The following is a 10441-nucleotide window of genomic DNA, read 5'->3' as shown; positions in this document are numbered from 1 at the left end:
ACATGCTTGTGGAAATTACCGACGCCCGTGTGAAAAATCCACAGGTGTGCCGAAAGTGGCTTGTGGATGCCCGATTCCAGTTCTTTTGAAAGCCGATTTTCAGCCCGATTTCAACATTCTTTTCTCCATCTTTTCCCCAACTTTCAAGAGGGCGGCGGCCAGGATTTTGAGAGGCATTGGCAAGGGTTTTGGAGAGGTTCTACAGATTCAACATCGTGCTCCACTTGGACAAAGGTTATTGGTGGAGCTTTCGTCGGCACCGATCCAGCGAGGTGTGCCCTAGGCTGTACAAGGAGACCTTTGGAGTAGACTAGGCCACTCCACAAGACCATCAACATGACTAACGAGAAGTTTTTCTATGGATTACTTGTTTTTACATTAAATTTAATTGTTGATTGTAACTAGCTTCGTGGTGACCTAAACCCCATACTGGGTACTTGGATCTGTGAACCCTAGGATGTATTTGTTTCAATAAACCTTTTATAATGTTTTCCTTAATTGATATTTTAATTGAGTTCCAATCTTGGATGTTTGATTGATTGAATGCCCCCTTAGAGTGACACTAAGGTTGAAAGTTCACCTTGGTAACTCTTGTGAGTGAGTGACACACCACGAGAGTTAGACAAATTGAGATTGGTGAGGGTTGAGAGGGTGAGTCGAGAGGTAGCGGAGCGTCCACTTTCTCCTTCAACATGATTTATCCTACCTTCATTTCTTTGGGTTCTTTGCGGTCATAGTAGAATGAATGGACTAAGGATGACCTTCCACTAGGGGCTTAGTTGTAAAGGCAACGGAGTGAAGCGTTGAAGTGATTTTAGCACCTAGGGCTTATTTGTGACTAGGGACCTTGATAAGTGCTTGAGTAGACATATTTTTATATATGTTTTACATGCATTTAGCATCATTTTTACCATATTTTATGTCTCATATTGTGTATTTGGTGTTCTTTTATGCATATGGGTTGTGAATGCCTTGAAGAGTAAAAAGGAAGCAAAAATAGGCTATAAAGACACAATGTTGGGAGTTCTTGTTCAATTCAAGGACCAAGACACGAGAGGAGTTCATAAACGTGGAGATGTGTGCCAACTTCCAAGAAGATTCAAGTTAATTCACTAGTTGGAAGGGCACAAAGTCAGCCACATCTTCATGTTCCTTCTCTTTGTGAAGATTGCAAGACCTCTCAAAGATACGTCGTTGAAGAAAAGTTTTATAGCCTACCATATGGACGTGTGCCAAGACAAGTGGCCTCAAGAGAAGAGTGTTCGGATCGCGTTTTGTGAAAATCAATGTACAATTTTACTGTAACAGTATTGTAGCAAAATTACTGTTCACGCAGCCGCGTGGAAATTCCTGCAGCCCACGCGGGCACGTGGAAAATCCACACGGGCGCATGAGGGCACATGACAGACGCGATCTAAGGCCTATAAATAGCCGTTTTGCCCTATTCTTTATCATCTTTTGTGCGGCTCTTGATGGGTGAGACGGCTAGGGTTTGGAGAGGAGGTCTTTCCGGCTTTGGAGGCGCTTCGTCACCAACTTTGATCGATTCCTCCTCCGTCATAGCATCAAGGAAGCCACCGGTGAACCTAGCTTCGGAGTGGGTCCTTCAAGACGTCGAAGCTCTCCACCAAGGCCATCAGTTCTTATATAAGGGGGTTTATTTCTATGGTTTTAATGTACTTTCATTCATTGATGGTGTGTTTTGTATGTTGCTCCAAGGAGGGCTAAAACCCTAGAGGGTATTTGGGCTTGTGAACCCTAGGATTCTCATCTTTTGTGGATTTGCTTCGTGTTTCTATTTAATCTAAGTTTGATTAAGTTTTAATCTTGTATTCTCATTGCTTGCTTGTTTAATTAATCCTTGTCGTTGATTGGATTTGCATGATTTGTTACTTTGATGTGAGAGAGGTCTCCATTAGAGTTAGAACTTTAGGGTTAAAAAGGGTTGAGAGGGTGAGTCATGAGATAGTGTCATGTCCCCTCTCCCTTCCGATTGAGTGTATTCTATCTCCGTTCCCTAAGCTCTATGCAACCATATTTGGTGTGAGGCTTGAGATTGAGAGATTTCTCCCCCGGGACCTTGTCGGGGATTAGGATCCTTCGCCGGAAATTAGGGTTGGATAAATCTTTAGGAATCGGATACAACTCTTGGAATCCCTAGAATGCTTTGCAGTCATATGTGGTGTGAGGTGTTGAGATTGAGCGATTTCTCTACCGGGACCTCTTAGGGGAATATTATCGGTGATCGGGAGTCCGGATCAGATTATATTTGGATTTCCATGACTTAACTTAATCATCATAGAAACACTTTGCTTATTCGGTACCTAATACCTGAATCCTAGAGGGAGCATTGCCCGAATACCCCACTTTTACTGATTGAGATCTCCATCCATTTAACCCTTGCATATTTGTCTCCGGTATTCATTTCTTTGCACATTAGATCACCATACCTTTCTATTTATCATTAGGTTAGAAAGTAGAGAAGAAGTTAGTACTAGTAGCCATGTTCCCTGTGGATTCGACTACCCGACTCACCGGGTATTTTATTACTTCGACACCCGTACACTTGCGATTTACACGCATATTCGGACGCGTGTCAGACCTCTCACCTAGACCAAAGGGTTATGTCTACATCTAGGAAGAGGGTTTATCACTTGGAATCCTTAGAACTCCATGCAGTTCTATACAAGTGCGAGGTGTTAAAATTGTTCGATTTCTCCACCGGGACATCATATAGAGTTAGTCACGGTTGACCTTAGATTTTGGACCATGTATTGAAGTATTTCCATGACTCATTAATGCATTAATTAGGAAGCATAATAGTTAGTTCTTCACTTGAAATGATTGTCCTAGGTGGAACAATATCCGAGTACCCCTTTTATATCGAATTCCTTATCTCTCATTTACTTATGCTTCTCTTGTTTCTTTTTTTCTTGTTTATACTACATGTTATCAACACAATCATTGTTCATTTTCACTTGATTAAGTAGCAATTTAAGTATTCTTATTTCCTACTCCCTGTGGATAGGATACCCTACTTACCTTGGATTATTACTTCGACAAACCCATGCACTTACGGGGGTTCTTGTTAGAAACTATGCAATATTCTCTATATTTCAATAATACCTTATATTTTCTTAACACCATTGATGTAGTAATTGATGATTATGTGCAGGAAATGCTGTGCCCGAACCCATTAGACGGGTGTCTAGATTAAGAAGCAGAGAATGAAGAAATTTCATCTCTTGGTTTAGTAGACAAGGTGCAACCTACTCCGGGAGTGATGAAGAGGATGATCCAAAAGCTTAAGAGGTCAAAATTATGCCACAAAAAGGAACCCAATGCTAGTGGGGATGAGCATTCACGAATTGAGGGTGATAAACCCTTGTGTGGCGTCCCCAATATCACTAGCAGAACCAGGATCATCACCAATAGTAGCAGCAGATGACACTGACACTTGATTCATCTTATGTTTTTTGTTTCTTTATGGTTTCTTATTTATTTTAGTATTTTAGCTTGGACTTGTATTACTTAGAAAGGATTTTCCTTCCTAGTCTAACTTATTGCTTTTTATGTGTCTCGAGTTGTATTTCATTTTCATATCTTTATAGTTTGGTTTATTTTATTTTGTTGAGCTCTACTAAACCTCCTTCTGAATATGTGCATATGGTCTTGTGAGTCTTGTTATTAAGGATTAGTCATTGGCACGATCAATGTGGTATTCCACATGGCTGTGTGTGCTCCACAACCCGTTGGAACTCAACTCTCCATGAATACGACTCCACCAATTCAACACTAGGAGTTCAGGGGAGTATTGTTTTAATTGCCCATCTTTACACACATGCTTTACTTGCTTTATTCTTCCTTGTATTTACATGCGTACATTGAGGGCAATGTACATTTTAAGTGCGTGTGTGTGTGTGTGGTGGGGGGTCACATTACACATGTTCTATAATTTTGCATTCTATGTTCATGTGCATGTAGCCAATGGTGGTTCACCTTAGTTGCAATGGTTGTATTCTTGAGTCTAGGAGAATTTTAAACATTGAATAATATCAAGCTCTAGTTTTACTTGAATTTTATGGAATTTTGCCTGATTATCTCATGTTGCACTACTCATTCATTAAACCATATGCAAACTCAAGTTCAACACTTATAGGACTTCAGTAATATGTCTTTTATTATAAATACATGAAAAAATGAATGAAAAAAGAAAAAAAAAAAGTGTGTTTGTTTGTGCATTGGGGGTTGAAAGAGCTACCACCTATGAAGTATAAAGCTACTCTCATAAGTTAGATATTAGTCATGCCCTAATGAGATAAAGAACTATCTAATAAGATGAGTTAAAGCTATTACCCCGGTAGAAAGAGCTACCACCTCGAAAGTATGAAAGCCCACTTGGCGGCCACATAGGAAAGGGCTACCTTAGAGGATGTGTGCAGCTACTACCTATTCTTGTTGTGTAAAAATAAGCCCTTTTTAATAACAACTTTGAGGAGTACATGTTGGGTTGAATTGAGTGAGTTTACACACACTTACACAATAATAACTTTGAGGAGTACATGACTTCTCTTATTTGATATTTGAATTTTCCTTGCTAAAAGCTTTAGTGTGAGTGAGTTTGATAAGTGCTTGTGTATAAGTATTACTAAGTATACTTTTCTTACATTGAGCATCCCTTTTATCAGATTTTATGTCTCATTTGTGTGTATTAGTGTTTTTTGTGCATTCAGGGTTATGGCGAAAATTTGGAGGAAAGGAAGCAAAAATAGATTGTAGATGCAATTTTTGAGGAATCTCTTGTACTATGCAAGGATCAAGGCACAAGTTTTGATCATAGACATATGGGTGTGTGCCAATCTCCAAAATGTGCAAGTGAATATGCAATTTGGAGGGAGCATAAATACAGTCACACTCATATGCTCCAACTTGTGTAATATTGTAAGAGTTTTGTCAATGTGTTTGAAAAGTGTAGATGCGCCATTATCTACTGCATGGATGTGTGCCCAACTGTGCGGCCTCGATGAAGAAAATGAATTCGGGAGTACTTTAGTAAAAGTACTGTAGTAGTTTACTGTTCATAGCGTGCATAAAATGAAAAGCTTGGAATTTCACACGCCCATGTGGAAATTCCACAGGGGTGTGTGAAATCCCGATTTTCAGCCCATTAAATACCGCTTAGATAGTTTTTTTTGGATTTTTTGCCTATTTTTTGGGGAGAGCACGGATAGGGTTTGGAGAGGTTTTTGCTAGGATTTTGGAGCGTTTCTATGGCTTTCAACATCAATTTCTTCAGAAGGAGAGTTATTTTGGGGAGCATTCATCGGCATCAATTATGTAAGGTGTGCCTAGGCTTGACGGAGGAGCCCTTGGAGATGACGAGGCGGCTCTTGAAGACTATCAATATGGATAACAAGGCAGTTATCTCTATGGATTGTTTGCACATATTTTTGATTTCATTGTTGATTTTATATTGCTCGATTGATAGCTAAACCCGTAGTGGGTGCTTGGACTTGTAAGCTGATAAGTGCTTGTGTATTAGTGATACGAATTATTTTTTTCTTCTAATGAGGATTACTTTTATCAAATTATAGTGCTAATACATGTGTATTTGTAAACTTCCATGCATGAAGGGTTGTGGAACCAAATAATGAAAGAAAGAAGCCAAAGTATATTGCGATTGTATTTTGTTGATGGAGTCTTGGAATGAACAAATGTAATGACACAAGTTGTGATTAAAGATACGTGAATGTGTACCAACCTCCATGTGCTCAAGCAATTATATGGTTTGGAAGGGTAAAAAGGCAGTCACATTTGCGTATTCTGACTTGTACAATATTAGCAAGATCTTCACCAATATGGCATTTTATGGTAGAAGCGATGCGATCTACGGCATAGACGTGTGCCCATTTATGTTGCCTTGATGAAAAGTGTGGATTCGGGAGTATTTTGGCAGAGTACTATAGCAGTTATTGTAGTAAATCAATGTAGTAATTTACTATAGCAGTTATTATTCTAATGGTCGAGCTGTTTTTGTTTTTATTGAGCTTCACTGAATCTCCTTGTGTGTGCATGTAGATGGTCTTGTTAGTATGGGAACTGAGAACTAGTCATGGACATGGCCAATATGGGTCATGTGTAATTCACAACCCCTTGGAACTTTACTCCCAAGGATTTAAGTCCATCAAATGCAACATTAGGAGTCAGGCGAGTATTTTCTTAATTGGCCACTCCCACATATTTACTTGATTTCTATACTTTCTATTATGCTTGCATGTGTATATTGAGGGCAATGTACATCTTAAATGTGGGGGAGTTCACTTTGCGTATGTCTTTTACACAAGTTTTGATTGACATACATGCTCACATAGCCAATAACAGTTCACCTTAGTTGTAATGCTTGTATACTTGAGTTTAGGAGAAATTTTAACATTGAATGTTCTCATGGTCTAGTTTTCACTTGAATTTCTATGAAGTTTTTGCCCGATGAATATATGTACACCACTCACTCATGAAACTCTTTCTGAACTCAAGTTCGATGTTTAAGAGACTAATTAGTTTTGTTTCTTGTTCTATTTTGCTATACAAAATTAAAAACGAAAAGGAAAAAAAAATAGATTATTTAGTTGTGCATTGCGGGTGGAAAGAGCTACCACCTATGAAGTATGAAGCTACTCTCATAAGTCGGATACTAGTTATGCCCTAATAAGAGAAAGAGCTATCTCATGGGATGAGTGAAAGCTACTACCCCGGTAAAAGAGCTACCACCTCAAAATTGTGAAAGCCATCTTAGCAGCCGCTTCAGAAAGGGCTACCTTAGAGGATGTGTGACAAGGTCCCCTTGCTTATATCCCGCAAGTGCACGGGTTTGTTGAAGTAATAATCCCGGGTGAGCGGGAATCCAATCCACATGTAGTAGGGAATAAAAGTACTTAATTCGATTCTTAGCTATGTGAAAGATCAATGATGATGAGTATGACAATGATTCAATTCTCAACAATAAAAACAATAAGTAAGAGAGCAAAAGTAAAGAAAGAGGGTAAGGCAATCGATAAAGATGGGGTACTCCTATAATGCTCCGCCTAGGATAATTGTTTCAAGTGCAAGAACCCTCAATTATGCTTCCTAATTAATGCAGTGGTGAGTCATGGAAATCCTTAATTACATAGTCCCAAATCTAAGGTCAACTATGCCTAACTCTATACATGTCCCGGAGGAAAAATCGAACAATCTCAACACCTCGCACTTGCATAAAGTTGCAATGAGCTCTAGGGATTCCAAGTGATAAATCTCTTCCTAATTATAGACCTAACACTTTAGTCCAGGTGGAAAGTCCCTAACCACAATTGAGCCCTAGATACTAAGATCAACTCAACGCTTCACTCCGTTGCACGCGCAACTAAGCCCAAGTGGAAGTTCATCCCTTAGACTATTCACTCTATTATGGCCGCAAAGAACTCCAGGAACGGAGGTAGAATCTATCACGTCAGAGGGGAAAGGGGATGCTCCTGTACCTCTCGACTCACCCTCTCAACCCTCTCCAACCTAGCTGTGTCTAACGCTCGTGGTGTGTCACTCACTCACAAGGTTACCAATGAGAACTCTCAACCCTAGTGTCACTCTAGGGGAAATATTCATACAATCAAGCATTCAAGGTTGGAACTCACAATAAACATCAATTAATTGAAAGCATAATAAAGAGATTCAATGAAACAAATACATCCTAGGGTTCACAATACCCAAGTACCCACTAGGGGTTTAGCTCTCCATGGAGCTAAGTACAATCAAAGAAATATAATGTAAAAGCAATGAATCCATAAAGAAACCCCACCGATAGTCGTGTCGATGGTCTTGTGGAAAGTCCTCTACTCGTCGTCCAAGGATTCCCTCGTCCGGTATAGGATACAAGTCGATGGAAGCTCCCCTACCAACCTTCTTCCTAAGGAATGACGATGTCAGAGCCAAAGAACCTCTCCAAAACCTTGGCCAATACCCCTCAAAACCCTAGCCGAAGCCCTCTCTCGAGTTGGGGAAAAGATGGAGAAAAGATTACTAAAATCAGGGCTGATTCGGCTTTAAATAGGGCTGGAATCGACCAACTACACGGGCGTGGATGCTTCATACCCCCGTGCAGAATTTCCACATGGGCGTTGATAATTTCCACACGCCCGTGCGGATCCTCTGAACTCCTGTTTTCTCGGCCGACTGTGAACAGTGTTGTTACAATACTTGCTACCATGTTGCTACAGTGCTCTGCTACAGTATCTGGCCTAAATAGCTTTCTGAATCCATACTTTCATCGGAGTAACACAAACGGGCACACGTTCACGTTGTGGATCAGTTGCTTCTTCAATGATAGGTACGTTGGTGGAGCTCTTGTTCTATGTGCATAAGTTGGAATGCTCGAGTGTGACTGCCTTTGTGCCCCTCCAAATGGATGTGCCAAACTCGAATACGAGGAGGTTGGCACACACTCTAGTATCTCACATCCTATGTCTTCGCGTTTGAACCTTAGCAAGATTTTCTCCAAAATCGGTGCATTGTAATCCACATTGGCTTCTTTCCTTCATACTTGGCCTCACAACCCTACCTACACGAAAGTAACATAAAAACACACATATTAGTGTAAAAACCTGAGAAAAGTAATGCTCAACATAAGGAATGAACGCTTCGCATTCATATCGCACAAGCACTTATCAATGTGTGAAGCTACTACCATCCTTTTGTTTTGTTATGTTTTGTAGTTAAATAAGTCCCTTATGCTTGTAAATGTTGACGAGTATACTTTGGGTTTACTTGAGTGAGTTCACATACACTTACTTGATCTTGGGTTTGTTGTCCTTTTTTATTCGAGTTTTTAGCTAGAGCATTGATTTTTCATATTTAGTGTTGAATTTTCCTTACTTATAGAATGCTCTCCTTGCATGCTTTGGTGAACCTAAGGCCAAGCACTTTCAATTTTTCCTTCTTCTATGCTTCAACGTTTTATTTTTTGCTTGAGGACAAGCAAATGCTTAAGTATGAGGGAGTTTGATAAGTGCCTGTGTGTGAAGAGTGCGAAGTATTCTTTTTATATGATGAGCATTACTTTTATCAGGTTTAAGCGCTAATTCATGTGTATTTGTGTTCTTTTGCGCATGTACGGTTGGGAAGCTAAGTATTAAGGAAAAAAGCCAAAAGTAGATCATGAAGGCACTATTTGGTGGAATCTTGGAAGGAACAAACATGAAGACACAAGTGGGGCTCTAAGATACGTGAATGTGTGCCAACCTCCATGTATTCAAGTCATTATAATGAGTTGGAGGGGCAAGAAGGCAGTCACATTTGAGTATCCCGACTTGTGCATTAATAGCAATATCTTCATCAATAAGGTCTTTGATTTAAGAATAGTTATGATCTATGGCATAAACGTGTGCCCATTTATATTGCCTCGGTGAAAAGTGTGGAATTGAGAGTGTTTTCACGGAGTACCGAAGCAGGCAATGTAGCAATACACTGCAGCAGTTATTGTTCACAGTTGGTTGAAAATAAGGTTTCCACAGAATTCACATGGTCGTGTGGAAATTTCCCACACCCGTGTGGTAATTCCACAGGCCTGTGTGGAGAATCCACAGGGACATATGGAATGCCCGATTCCAACCCTATTTATGCTGCGATTTAGCCCGCTTTTTGGGGATCCTTTTCCCTCTTCTCTCCAACTTTTCTCCATCATTTGGGAGGCCATCGGCTAGGGTTTTGAGAGACTTTTGGAAATCTTTGGAGTGGTTCTAGGAATTTAACTCCGTGTTCCACTTTGAAAAAGGTTATTGGAGGAGCTTTCGTCGGTATTGATCAGGCGAGGTATGCCCTAGGCCAAACAAGGGGGCCTTTGAAGAAGACGAGGCTACTCCACAAGACCATCGACACAAATACCGGGGGGGTTTTTATTTGGAGTACTTGTTTTTACATTCAATTTCATTGTTGATTGTAACTAGATCCATGTTGAGCTAAACTCCTAGTGGATACATGGATTTGTGAACCCTAGGATGTATTTGTTTTATTAATCTTCTATTATGTTTTCCTTAATTGATGTCTTTAATTGAGTTTGAATCTTGAATCCTTGTTGCATGATTTCTCCCTTAGAGTGACACTAGGGTTGAGAGTCTGCATTGGTAACCTTTGTGAGTGAGGGACACATCATGAGGATTAGACATTGCAGGATTGGAGAGGGTTGACAAAGTGAGTTGAGAGGTAGCGGAGCATCCGCTTTCCCCTTTGATGTGATTTATCCTACCTCCATGTTGCAAGAGTTCTTTGCGATCATAGTAGAATGAATGGGCTAAGGGATAACTTCCGCTGGGGCTTAGTTGCACAGGCAACGGAGTGAACCGTTGAAGTGACTTTAGTACCTAGGGCTTAATTGGGACTAGGGGTTTTTCGCCTGGACCAAAGGGTAAGATCT

This window comes from Dioscorea cayenensis, chromosome 1, assembly GCF_009730915.1.
Source record: "Dioscorea cayenensis subsp. rotundata cultivar TDr96_F1 chromosome 1, TDr96_F1_v2_PseudoChromosome.rev07_lg8_w22 25.fasta, whole genome shotgun sequence".
NCBI lineage: Eukaryota > Viridiplantae > Streptophyta > Magnoliopsida > Dioscoreales > Dioscoreaceae > Dioscorea > Dioscorea cayenensis.
The sequence above is the reverse complement of the archived record's forward strand: the minus strand, read 5'-3'. Positions refer to the sequence as shown.